The following is a 15,130-nucleotide window of genomic DNA, read 5'->3' on the forward strand; positions in this document are numbered from 1 at the left end:
AAAGTGACATGCATTATTACTTTTTCCGTAACTGTTGATATGATATTGTGTCTCCGCTAGACGTTTTTGAGTTGAAACACAAAAAATGCAGAATTACAGATTCACAATCCACCACGGTTACTGGCTGGCTGAACAATATATCGCTTCATGCACGACAGTACGATTTTCAGGAGGTCATATCTCGGGTTCTATTGGTCACAGGAGATCAAATGTTTAGGACAGACAATGGCCTAGAGACCATTTGTATGCCTAAATAACGGACATGCTGTAGCTACCGTGAGGTACAGGTTCAAAAATTAAAAATTTCACACATTCTCCATCCCAAGCAAATTGAGCAAATAGGCCGGCTCTTTTGCGGTAGGTGTGATCCAGGATGTTCCTCACGCAGCTTATAAAACTGTCATTTGTTCATGAACGTTTCATGACAAAACCTGGAAAAACCATGATTTTTGGGTACCGCATATACCAATTGTGGGAATGTCCACTTCTATAATTTCTATTCATGGCAAATTGTCGAAATTCTCGGGGACCTTTCAAACCTTTTTAGATACCATTATCTATCTATTAGGCAACAGTAGCCGACCGAGACAGGCGCAGCAACAGGGAACTAAAGGGCTTTTGTCATTTACGAGTTCCTAACCAGGAGCGAATTGTATTATATCATCTGTGTGCTTTAATAGTCCAGTTTCTTGTGTTTCGGCGTGTAAATTTAATATCTAATAGCCACAGTTGTCGCGTTTTTGTTTTGCGTAGGAAAGTAAACCGATTTTGTGACATATTAAAAGTTCCTAATCAGGGGCAAATTATTTAGCTTCGCCTGAGTGCTTCTGTAGATACGTTTTTGAATATCTGCGTATTATTAGACACAGTTCGTGCCTTTTCATCAGGGTCTGCAGTAGAGTTGCGCAGCACCTGCCGATAGTCCGTTTATCTGCATAGTTTAGTTTCCCACGGCCTTTAGTATGGACAGGGACTGCGATTGTTGTGTGCGGATACGAGCCGAGTTGGTGACACTTCGCTCTCAGCTTCAGGCTGAAGTGGCTTCGGTTACACAGCTTGAGGCTGCAGTGGATGGGCACCACTGTTGTGGGCCGGCCGTGGGGATCCAACGGACGTCCAGCACGTCAGAGTCCTCCGATCGGTCCTCACCGGTGGCCAACCCAGTTACTGCTGGCACTGACGCTGACCCCGCACCTGTGGTCGAGTGGAAGGTCACGCCGGGGCAAAGCAGGCGGCGAAAGACTTCCCAGGTGGCCGCACGTAAGGCTTCCCTGGTTTGTCTGACAAACAGGTTCCAGGTGCTGTATGTGGCTGACGCTGTCGCTGAGCCAGATGCTGTCGCCTGTCCTGTTTCAGAGGAAACCACTCAGCCTGCAAGATCCGGCCAATCGCAGAGAGTGGGATTATTGATAGCTGGGAGCTACAACGTTAGGCTAGTTTTGGGGCCCCTTAGGGACTTGGCCGACAAGGAGGGTAAGAAATCCAATGTTCACTCCGTGTTCATACCTGGTGGTGTCATTCCAGATGTGGAAATGATCCTCCCAGGTGCCATGAAGAGCACAGGGTGCAGCCAACTGCAGGTGGTGGCTCATGTCGGTACCAGTGATGTGTGTATAAGAAGAGATTCTCTCTAGTTTCGAGCAGCTGACAGAAGTGGTAAAGGCTGCCAGTCTTGCTTGCAAGATGAAAGCAGAGCTGACCATTTGCAGCATAGTCGACAGGACCGATTGCGGACCTCTGGTACAGAGCCGAGTGGAGGGTCTGAATCAGAGGCTCAGACGGTTCTGCGACCGTGTAGGCTGCAGATTCCTCGACTTGCTTCAAAGGGTGGTTGGGTTTCGGGGTTTCGGGTTTCGCTGAATAGGTCAGGCGTCCACTGTACGCAGGAGGCGGCTCCACGGGTATCCTGGGCTGTGAGGCGTGGACTGGGCGGTTTTTTAGGTTAGAGGGTCTCGGGAAAACGCAAAAAGGGCTTCTGTCACAAAGGCTGCAGGCTGAACACAGGGAGAACGTAGACACAGGAACCATTGGTATAACAGTTGTAAATTGTTGTAGCTGTGTTGGGAAAGTACCAGAGCTCCAAGCGCTAATAGAAAGCACTGATGCTCAAATAGTTATAGGCACTGAAAGCTGGCTAAAGCCGGATATAAGCTCAGCCGATACTTTTCCGAAGAACCTAACGGTGTTCCGAAAGGATAGTCTAAACACGATTGGCGGTGGCGTGTTTGTCGCTGTCAGAAGTAGTATAACCTGTTGCGAAATTGAAGTAGATACTTCCTGTGAGTTAGTGTGGGCAGAGGTCATTGTTGGCAACCGGACTAACATAATAATTGGATCCTTTTACCGACCTCCCAATTCAGATGATACAGTTGCTGAAAGGTGCAAAGAAAACTTGAGTCTAATTTCAAACACGTACCCGACTCATACGATAATAGTTGGTGGTGGTGGTGACTTAAATTTACCGTCGATTTGTTGGCGAAAATACAATTCCGGAGGTAGGCATAAAATATTATCCGAAATTGTGCTAAACGCATTCTCTGAAAATTGTTTCGAGCAGTTAGTTCATGAGCCCACGCGAATAGTAAACGGTTGTGAAAACACACTTGACCTCTTAGCAACAAATAATCCTGAGTTAATAGCCAGCATCAAAACCGATTCAGGGATTAGTAAACACAGGTTTGTCGTAGCGAGATTGAATACTGTAATCCCCAAATCCTCTAAAATAAGCGAAAAGTATACCTATTCAAACAAGCAGATAAAAATTCACTTGACGCCTTCCTGAGAGACAATCTCCACCAATTCCAAATTAATAATATAAGTGTAGACCAGATGTGGCAGCAATTGAGAGATTTATACCAAATAAATTAACAAACGACGGAACTGATCCTCCATGGTACACAAAATGGGTTAGAACACTGTTGCACAAACAACGTAACACACATGCCAAATTTAAACAGACGCAAAATCCCCAAGATTGGCGATCTTTTACAGAAGCTCGAAATTTAGCCCAGACTTCATGCCAGATGCTCATAACAGTTTCCACAACGAAACTTTGTCTCGAATCCCGGAAGAAAATCTAAAGAGATTCTGGTCGTATATAAAGTATGTTAGCGGCAAGAAACAATCGATGCCTTCTCTGCACGATAGCAGAGTTACTAAACACAGCCTTCCGAAATGCCCTCACAAAAGAAGACGAAGTATATATTCCAGAATTCTAATCGACAACAACTGCCAACATGAGTAACGTAGACGTAAATATCCTCGGAATAGTGAAGCAACTTAAATCACTTAAAAAAAGCAAGTCTTCTGGTCCAGACTGTATACCAATTAGGTTCCTCTCGACGAAAGATTTGTACCCAAAGACCGGAAAGTTGCACAGGTCACACCAATATTCAAGATAGGTAGTAGGAGTAATCCACTAAATTACAGGCCCATATCATTAACGTCGATATGTAGCAAGATTTTAGAACATATATTGTGTTCGAACATTATGAATTACCTCGAAGAAAACGGTCTATTGACACACAGTCAACATGGGTTTGGAAAACATCGTCCCTGTGAAACACAACTATCTCTTTATTCACATGAAGTGTTGAGTGCTATTGACAAGAGATTTCAGATCGATTCCGTATTTCTGGATTTCCGGAAGGCTTTTGACACTGTACCACACAAGCGGCTAATAGTGAACTTGCGTGCTTATGGAATATAGTCTCAGTTATGTGACTGGATTTGTGATTTCCTATCAGAAAGGTAACAGTTCGTAGTAACTGACTGAAAGCCATCGAGTAAAACAGAAGTGATTTCTGGAGTTCCCCAAGGTAGTGTTATAGGCTCTTTGCTGTTCCTTATCTATATTAACGATATTGGAGACAATCTGAGCCGCTGTCTTCGGTTGTTTGCAGATGACGCTGTCGTTTATCGACTAATAAAGTCATCAGAAGACCAAAACAAACTGCAAAACGATTTAGAAAAGATATCTGAATGGTGTGAAAAGTGGCAGTTGACCCTAAATAACGAAAAGTGTGAGCTCATCCACATGAGTGCTAAAAGAAACTCGTTAAACTTCGGTTACACGATAAATCAGTCTAATCTAAAAGCCGTAAATTCAACTAAATACCTAGTTATTAGAATTACGAACAACTAAAATTGAAAGGAACACACAGAAAATGTTGTGTGGAAGGCTAATCAAACACTGCGTTTTATTGGCAAGACACTTAGAAAATGCAACAAACCTACTAAGGAGACTGCCTATACTACGCTTGTCCGTCCTCTTTTAGAATACTGCTGCGAGGTTTGGGATCCTTACCAGATAGGACTGACGGAGTACATCGAAAAAGTTCAAAGAAAGGCAGCATGTTTTGTATTATCGCGAAATATGGGAGAGGGTGTCACAGACATGATACAGGATTTGGGCTGGACATCATTAAAAGAAAGGCGTTTTACGCTGCGACGGAATCTTCTCACGAAATTCCAATCGCCAACTTTCTGCTCCGAATGCGAAAATATTTTGTTGACACCGACCTACGTAGGGAGGAGCGATCACCAAAATAAAATACGGGAAATCAGAGCCCGCACCGAAAGATATAGGTGTTCATTCTTTCCGCGCGCTATACAAGATTGGAATAATAGAGAATTGTGAAGGTGGTTCGATGAACCCTCTTCCAGGCACTTAAATGTGATTTGCAGAGTATTCATGTAGATGTACATGTACATCCGTTACCGAGACCTAGAACTTCAAAGTTACTGTACTTATGCACAAACTCGCAAAAGCCGTATTTAGCCATTTTTGCACCGTGGGCCGCAGTTATTTGAATAACTAACCAGGCAAAATTTCTCAAACTTTAACTGTGCATTCTTTAGACGTCTGTCTAGAAATGCCATTTTCCCACTGTCAAAAATCTTTATCCATTATCAAGACACACCCGAAAAAACAAGTTTTTTGGGTAAGAAAATTGACAATTTTTGTGCTGGCCACTTCTATAATTTCTATTCATGGCAAATCGTTAAAATTTTTACCATATGATTCGTGAGATGATGTTCTGTGGGAACGCAGAAAGTTATGTCGATATCATTATCCGTTATCGTACTTACCCCCTTAAAATGTACGCGAAATATCCAGTCTGAGGCGTAAATGTAGTTTTAATTCAGGTAGTGAAAGGCTTCTGAGGTGGTCGTAAGGTTTCTGAGCTCAACAAGCTATGTTTTTGGTCGCCATTTTTTTCACCAATAAACTTTATAACGCTCTGTCTCTGTGTAATGAACAATGCATGCCAATACATACCTTCTTCACCTTAAAATTTTTCAATGGTGATGTAAGTAGCTTACAAAAATTATCTTTTTTATACGAATTTCTTTGTATTTGCAAATCAAACGTAACATTTTTATTATATTATATAGTTGTAGTCTAAAAATGTTGTGCGTTTCTACTTAAAGTGATGTAAAATGAGCTTGCGTTGGATGGGAGACGATTTTATTTTATCCTAAAATTATGTTTAACTTATTTGTTGTTCATATGCATCACAGAACGTAAATCTGTCGAAGTATATAAATAAACTGTCAAAAATTTACTGAGCTGGAGAATTCGTTTTACATAAGCAGCACACTCTGTCGTAACAGGGAGAAGAAGAGAACCAGCTGAAAAATGCTACTGTCGGAGCACAAAGAAGACGAATATGCTTCTCTTCAAAAGATTCTGACAGAAAAGGGGGGAACCGGCTGCCTCAGTCCTCAATCCGCCTTCCTCAATAAACATTTTAGCATGCGGACATATTCGGTTTTTTGTGCTGAAAGAGAGTAGCTGAGAGACAGTGACGGTGGAAGTGCCAGTGGGAGAGAAAGAGAGAGAGGAGACAGTGATGGTGGAAGAGAGAAAGAGAAAGTGAAAGAGGGATGGCTGAAGGCAATAGCAGCGGGAGCCAAAGACAGAGAGAGAGAGTGGCAATAAGTCCACATTTTCATGTTCTTTAATAACATCTGCTCATATAATTACAGATGGCATACTGTTTTCCGAAGAAACGGTAACAAAAAACAAAAAGGATGCCGGGAAAATGGCAATAAACGTAGAAACCATGCTATGACTTAAAAGTAAATAAGGTGTTAGAAAACTGTTTACACAATACAGTATCTGGAACCGAACAGTACACATGTCACTGACGATGGCGATAGTACCGCTCAAACTAGTCTGGGAAGTATAGTAAAACAAACGTGTTTCGCATCATGGCGACCCTCAATCCCATATCGTCTTTGTATGCGCACATCGACCAACGGAAGAGTCTCAAAATACAATGAAAGGCGAAGAAAGTAATTATTCAGTAAATCAAATCATGTACGTGTCCTCTTGCATGTCGGCTGTGGGTCGATGAATGTAACTTGTATTTCAGTAAAAATTGATCGCCAGTCTTTAAACACGTCTTCCTTAGCACATTAATTTCAAAATTGAGTGTGTAGCAGTGTTCATCGTACTTAAGACGAAGCAAAGAGGGTCACATCACAGGTCCCTCTCACTCTAATTCTCGTCCTCTCTGTACCTTCGTTCCCTCTGCCTCACGTTCGTTCTCCTGTTGGCTACCTTATACAACTGTAAAAAGTTCAAAATACTCACATACCAAGGAAGATATACTGAGCCAATAGCGAAACGATCGAAGATAGACACAACCCATCAACAAACTAGAATAGGAATCATACTACACAGAATTTCAAAGACTGTTGGCTCGCTAACCACTTCTAACTAACGGCTGAATTATTACCGAAACTGTCATTTCAGTTTTGAACTACGCCCGGCGCTAATGAGAAACCACACAACCAACACGACATTAATTAGTCCATCTTTTGCAATATTTTAATATATATATTGGGTGCTAAAAAGGTACACCATATTTTGAGAGGTGATAGTATAGAGCAAAACAAGAAAAAAAGACCAGTAAATATGGGCTCTAAAATGCATAACTTAAGAGCTATGACCCCTTGTTCATCTTGTTATTGCGAAACACATGTCTTCTGAAGCAAGCTTTTCGCCTTTACAAATGCCCCACGGAATGTAGTTAACAACTCAGGACCCATGTCTCTGTTATTGTTCATGGATACAGCATGCAGTAAACAACTTGTCAGTGTTATTACTGTAAACCATATTCACATTTCTGGGTAAGTGCAGCACACATATTAGATTAACGGAACCAGTTTGGGTTTTGATAAATATGTGGAATGCTTTTACTGTGCCGTTTTATCTTTGCAGTTGCCAGCATGGTGGGTGTCTGTTACTACACGTTGGAAACGGCAGACGTGATCTTCTGTTATGGTCTGTCAAATCGAAGCAACCGTTGAGCCCGTCTCCTGTAAGCAAAAAAAAAAAAAAAAAAAAAATAATATATATATATATATATATAATAAAATAAAAAATAAAAAAAATAAACGAATGGACGAAGTTGGAGCTTTTCAGAGAGTACTTATTGCCCCAAGACCTCGGACAGCAATTTGCATTACTATGAATGGACACCATATTGAGCAGCACATTACATGAGAAGCTCTGATTCTTCACAGGAACAAGATAGTGTGTTCTCATTTGTTTACTGCATTCTTTAGCTCGTACATAACAGCAAAGGGCTTGAAGTAGGTGAGACGTCTTTCACAGTAGCGAAGATGAACAAATGCTCATAGCTCTTAAGGTATGTATGTTGGAGCCTATGTTTATTGGACAAATTTGTCTTGTTTTGGTCCACACTACCACCTCTAAAAATACTTCAAAAAGGTGAGTTAGTAAGTTCTTCGAGCCTGTTGAGTACCATACGAGTACGCCAGTTGTCGAGTAGCACTGCTAGCGCAATCAGAGAAAGGCAGAGCTAAATAAGTGATGCAGCATGTGTAAGTTCAGATAGTTTTGTATGTGCTACCTTAATATGTACACACATCAATGTGTTGGTTGCTTCTCTTCGGCCATCAAACAATCTTCTCACAAATGCATCACAAACATTACGACCTGTTGTTTTCTGCACGGTCAAAGTGCATCACTAAGTGGACTATGCCTGACAGTAAAGACCAACCGTTTTTGCTGCCTAGGGAAGAATAAACATTAATGGTTTGCTCATGCCACATATACTTGATGGTACTAACTGAACTAAAAGCATACACCTTGTAATGGCTATAATTATTAGTCTGCCAAGAACGTAAGTACTAACTTAATTTAGTATACACTCCTTAGTCATCAATAATAATACTTGCACTTATACCCGCTAAACCCTGCATATGCTCATACTGCGTTCGTGTACCGTTTTTCACAAAGCAGTTCCGTCAATACAACAAAGCACATTTCTTCAGAAAGGAACAATATGGTCATTGTGGTACATTCATTGTGAGGTATAATCGAAGTATAATAAGAAATCATTGTAAATTAACGTTAATTTATTGATCCACTCATGTATGTACCACAAATACAATGTACCTTATTCAGAGTGGGGTAGGGCTTCAATGCGATATATGCATACTACTCAATGTAATAAGAAAGAGTGATAAAGTGAACATTTATTTGTCAGGACATTCATTCATGAATCGCAAATACAGTGCACCTTACTCAAAGCAGGGTATGACTTAAATGAGATAACAAAAAATTTTAATGAAATGAACATGCATTTGTCCATAATTCATCCTTATATCACGAATACAGTGTATATTACACGAAAAAGATGTGGCACAGTATGACTTCACTTAGATATGCAAATAATTTATCGATAAATAAATGTTTATTACATTTCGATCCATTGTTATAGTTCGCCATGTGTGTACCATTGTAATTATCTTTATTATTATTATTATTATTGATACTTTCCGAAGAAATATCACCTATTGTAGCAATACAAATGTTTGACGGAAGATTAGGGAAAACATGAAAATTACGTGACGTGAATCAGCATTCCTATTCCACTGTCATAACCGGCTGTACTAATGCCACTACCCAACTACAGTCGCTTTAGTATGTTATTTAATAGGCTAGTAAAAATTTGATCCCTGACTTGTCGAAAACGTTTGAGAAGGTTGGTGAGGTATAAACGAAGTATAATAACAAATCAATGTTAATTAACGTTAATTTATTAATACACTCACGTGTGTCCCACAAATACAATGTACCTTATTCAAAGTGGGTTAGAGCTTCAATGCGATATAGGCATACTTCTCACTGTAATAAGAAAACGTGATGAAATGAACATTTATTTGTCAATACACTCATTCGTGAATCGCAAATACAGTGCATCCTACTCAAAGAGGTGTATTACTGCAATGAGCTAAAAAAAATGAATTGAATTTGTTTTTGTCCATAATTCATGCTTATATCACAAATACAGTGTATATTACACGAAAAAGATGTGACACAGTTTGACTTCCCTTCGACATGCCCCTAAATGTATTGATAAATAAATATCTATTACGTCACAATCCATTGTTATAGTTCGCCATGTGCATACCATTGTAATTATCTTTATTATTATTATTATTATTATTATTATTATTATTAGTATTATTATAATTGATACATTCTGAAGAAATATCACCTATTGTAGCAATACAAATGTTTGACGGATGAATAGGGAAAACACGAAAATGATTTGACGTGAATCAGCATGTCTATTCTGCCGTCTTAACCAACTGTACTAACGCCGCTACCAAACTATGGTGGTCGCTTTCGTATGGTATTTAATAGGCTTGTAAAAATTTGATCCCTGACTTGTAGAAAACGTTTGAGAAGGTTGTTGTGGTATAATCGAAGTATAATAACAAATCATCGTAACATATCGTTAATTTATCGATCCGCTCATGTGTTTACCGCAAATACAATGTACCTTGATCAAAGTTGGTAGGGCTTCAATACTATATATGCATACCGCTCACTGTAATATGAAATAGAAGATGAAATGAACATTTATTTGTCAATATACTCATTCATGAATCGCAAATACAGTGCACCTTACTCAAGCAGGGTATGTCTTCAGTGAGATAACAAAATTAATGAATTAAACATGTAATTATCCCTAATACATGCTTATATCACCAACACAGTGTATATTACACGAAAAAGATGTGGCACAGTATGACTTCACTTCGACATACCAATAAATGTTTTGAAAAATAAATGTATATTACGTCCCAATCCATTGTTCGAGTTCGCCATGTGCATACCATTGTAATTACCTTTATTATTATTATTATTATTGATATTTTCCAAAGAAATATGAGGTATTGTAGCAATACAAATGTTTGATAGAGGATTAGGGAAAATACGAAAATGATGTGACGTGAATCGGCATGCCTATTCAGCTGTCTTAACCAGTTGTATTAATGCAGCTACCCTACAACGATCGCTTTCGTATGGTATTTAATAGGGATTGTAAAAATTTGATCCCCGTCTTGTCGATGACGTTTGAGAGGGTTGGTGAGGTATAATCGAAGTATAACAACAAATCATTGTGAATTAACTTTAATTTATCGATCCGCTTCTGTGTGTGCCGCAAACACAATGTACCTTTTTCAATGTGGGGTAGGGCTTCAATGCAATATATGTATACGTCTCACTGTAATAAGAAAGTGTGATGAAATATACATTTATTTGTCAATACACTCATTTATGGCCCTCCGCTTGTGGCTGAGCGGTTATAGGCGCTTCAGTCCTGAACCGCGCTAGTGTAATTGGTTAATACAAACCATAAAAAAATGCACGGAAGTATGTTTATTAACACAAACCTACGTTTTTTAAATGGAACCCTGTTAGTTTTGTTAGCACATCTGAACATAAAAACAAATACGTAATCAGTGCCGTTTGTTGCATTGTAAAATGTTAATTACATCCGGAGATATTGTAACCTAAAGTTGACGCTTGAGTACCACTCCTCCGCTGTTCGATCGTGTGTATCGGAGAGCACCGAATTACGTAGGGATCCAAAGGGAACGGTGATGGACCTTAGGTACAGAAGAGACTGGAACAGAACATTACGTCCACATGCTAACACCTTTATTGGTCTTTTTCACTGACGCACATATACATTACCATGAGGGGTGAGGTACACGTACACACGTGGTTTCCGTTTTCAATTACGGAGTGGAATAGAGTGTGTCCCGACATGTCAGGCCAATAGATGTTCAATGTGGTGGCCATCATTTGCTGCACATAATTGCAATCTCTGGCGTAATGAATGTCGTACACGCCGCAGTACACCTGGTGTAATGTCGCCGCAGGCTGCCACAATACGTTGTTTCATATCCTCTGGGGTTGTAGGCACATCACGGTACACATTCTCCTTTAACGTACCCCACAGAAAGAAGTCCAGAGGTGTAAGATCAGGAGAACGGGCTGGCCAATTTACGCGTCCTCCACGTCCTATGAAACGCCCGTCGAACATCCTGTCAAGGGTCAGCCTAGTGTTAATTACGGAATGTGCAGGTGCACCATCATGCTGATACCACATACGTCGACGCGTTTCCAGTGGGACATTTTCGGGCAACGTTGGCAGATCATTCTGTAGAAACGCGATGTATGTTGCAGCTGTTTGGGCCGCTGCAATGAAGTGAGGACCAATGAGGCGGTCGCCATGATACCGCACCATACATTTACAGTCCACGGTCGCTGTCGCTCTACCTGACTGAGCCAGCGAGGATTGTCCACGGACCAGTAATGCATATTCCGTAGATTCACTGCCCCGTGGTTTGTGAAACCCGCTTCATCGGTAAACAGGTAGAACTGCAACGCATTCTCTGTTAATGCCCATTGACAAAACTGCACTCGATGATTAAAGTCATCACCATGTAATTGCTGATGTAGCGACACATGAAACGGGTGAAAGCTGTGACGATGCAGTATGCGCATGACACTACTTTGACTCAGTCCACCGGCTCTCGCAATTTCCCGTGTTCTCATGTGTGGGTTCATGGCAACAGCAGCTAACACACCAACTGCACCCGTTTCTCCTGTGACGGGCCTGTTACGGACCCGTTTGCGTGCTACGACCATATCTGTTGCATGCAGTTGGCGGTAGACGTTTTGCAATGTGCGGCACGTTGGATTCTCTCTGTCCGGGTACCGTTCTGCATACACCCTGCAGGCTTCAGCTGCATTTCGTCGACACTCGCCATAGATGAGTATCATCTCCGCCTTTTCAGAGTTCGAATACACCATGGTCACAGTTCCTACAACACTACACTACCACAGACGTCTGGTAACACGGTGTACTACAGTTGGTCTGCGTGCGGAGACGAATGCAGAATAACAATAGCAGCAAGCGCTACATGCGGACTCTGCGACAGCTTGACCAAACCACAACAGTGCACTACAGCCACTCTCGTAAACACGGTCGTCATCGTAAACATGTCCCTGCAGATGCTGCTCGCCGACCGTGGCCCGTGTTTGTTACAACACGCAACTGAACGTCGGAGGTTTCAAGCGTCAACTTTAGGTTACAATATCTCAGGATGTAATTAACATTTTACAATGCAACAAACGGCACTGATTACGTATTTGTTTATATGTTCTGATGTGCTAACAAAACTAACGTGGTTCCATTTTAAAAAAACGTAGGTTTGTGTTAAATAACATACTTCCGTGCATTTTTGTATGGTTTGTATTAAACAATTACACTAGCCCCTCTCCTCACGATCGGTCTGTGGAATCGGTTCGTCAGTATTTGATGTGGTTTACGAAATATATCCAGCGGTAACGTTAGGTGACTCACCCTGTATAACCGAGCGAGGTGGCGCAGTGGTTAGCACACTGGACTCGCATTCGGGAGGACGACGGTTCAATCCCGCGTCCGGCCATCCTGATTTAGGTTTTCCGTGATTTCCCTAAATCGCTCCAGGCAAATGCCGGGATGGTTTCCTTGAAAGGGCACGGCCGACTTCCTTCCCCATCCTTCCCTAATCTGATGAGACCGATGACCTCGCTGTTTGGTCTCTTCCCACTAACAACCCCAACTCACCCTGTATGTATCCCTTATTAGTTAAGCCGTCAGTCGGTGCTCAGACTCTTTCTTTCCAGCATGTTCCCGTCGTGTTGAGCTTTGTCTGATGGAAATTAACGTAGGCAGTTAGACTCATAAGAAGTTACACGTTAGTGTCAGGTGTTTTAGTACTTTTATATGTACTGTGACTATGTCTTTTGCTGTTATTCTTCAGCGTTCGAGCTTTTCACGAGCGCTCACCCAGGATGTTGTGACGAAAAATGAGATGGTCTAAAACCAGGCGCCAAGTGTTCATTAATTCGCGTACTTGACGTTGTATGGTTACTGCAAAGATGTTACTGTATGCGTTGTATCGATTGCCAGTAGCTTGTTACGTGAGAGGCAGTCCGTGAGTTTACAGTACGTATGCTTTGGGATTTCGTTGAATGGGCCAATCAGGTCGCAACAAGTCGCGCACGAAACGCCGGACTCGATTTTTGAGTAGATTACTCTTTTGTTACGTCGGGTAGAGAAAAGACGCGTTCGCTGTGAATGCCGCATGTTGCTGGACCCTGGTGGGCAGAAAATGCACTCTTGCTGTGCGATATTGTCAAACATTCACGAAGTCCGTGTCGGCCATGCTTAACTATTTTGATACTGTAGCTTCCAATAAATAGATAAGCCTCTTTGTGAGGTACAGATTCTGCTTGGTATTAAGTCGTCAAAAGGTCAGAAGCGTCAGTGGAGCCACTTTTTGTATTAGCGAATCTCTGTAAATGCTTTGCGGTCTTGTAACAAACTATTTGTGTAGGCGACCGAATAACAAAGCGTTGAGCGTTTTTTTCTACACTCCAACTATCGCCACAGATACTACGTAGTTCAAGCAGTCTAGGCCGGCCGCTGTGGCCTAGCGGTTCTAGGCGCTTCAGTCCGGAACCACGCGGCTGCTACGGTCACAGGTTCGAATCCTGCCTCGGGCATAGATGTGTGTGATGTCCTTAACTTAGTTAGGTTTAAGTAGTTCTAAGTCTAGGGAACTGATGACCTCAGATGTTAAGTCCCATAGTGCTCAGAGCCATTTGATTCAAATGGCTCTGAGCACCATGGGACTTAACTTCTGAGGTCATCAGTCCCCTAGAACTTAGAACTAGTTAAACCTAACTAACCTAAGGACATCACACACAACCATGCCCGAGGCAGGATTCGAACCTGCGACCGTAGCGGTCGCGTGGTTCCGGACTGTAGCGCCTAGAACCGCTCGGCCACTCTACCCGGCTTAGAGCCATTTGAACCAAGCAGCCTAATTCGTAAGGTGTGGCGAGTGCAGAGAAGCTGTTATTCCGACTGTTTGTTTTATGAGGTATTGGTTGGAACAGCACTGGACTTGTAACGTCCTATTACGCCGTGATGACTGGAATGCTGTGTATGCAAAGATGGCAGTCCGACGTCACACTGAGACATTTTAAGTTCATCTGCATAACATAACATCAGCTTCTACAAACGTTAAACTAATCTGCTTGACTTTTCTTCGTTTGCCAAATATTGCCACTATCGCCCTTGATCTAAAGAATCTAGTTACCTTTACAGCGACGAGTGTGTGAGCTGCTGCCCTTAAGTGGAGTAAAGTCCACTGTATCGAATCTCTATTTGCTGGGCGCAGGCAGCCAGGCAGCCAGGCAGCCACCCTCAAGCTGGGATATGTAATTTTCTTCTTCCATTCACATATGGAAGGAAAATGCAGAAAGGATGAAATGTCTAGGAATGCAATATTCGCACAACGCCCCTATGCTGATACTACTTGCACACTGAATTTGCTTCGTGGTGACGTGTGCGTTGTGCGCAACTGCTGTTAAAATGTGAAATTCATTTCTTTCATCTATTGTTGGTACACTATTTTCTTCACAGTTACAGTTTCTTGAAGTTCTTTTTATAATGGTTGCAAAGACAAATCATGTGGGCTTGGCACTGTCAGGTGATCTTCCTCACACAACAGCATGGCTGCGCTAATAGTTTGGCGATATTCACCATAAAATTTTCCTGGCCGTCATGTACATTGTGCAAATCTGAATAGTTTGTCTAATCTCTATAACAGCAGAGCACAGACTTACTGGCTTGAAACCCACAGATAAACACATGAATTGTACGTGATTTATGCGTCTGTATATATTTCATACAATAGGACAGATGTTTTTTATTATTTGGCCTTCAATACGAGT

The sequence above is a fragment of the Schistocerca piceifrons genome, chromosome 7 (assembly GCF_021461385.2).
Source record: "Schistocerca piceifrons isolate TAMUIC-IGC-003096 chromosome 7, iqSchPice1.1, whole genome shotgun sequence".
NCBI classification, from domain to species: domain Eukaryota; kingdom Metazoa; phylum Arthropoda; class Insecta; order Orthoptera; family Acrididae; genus Schistocerca; species Schistocerca piceifrons.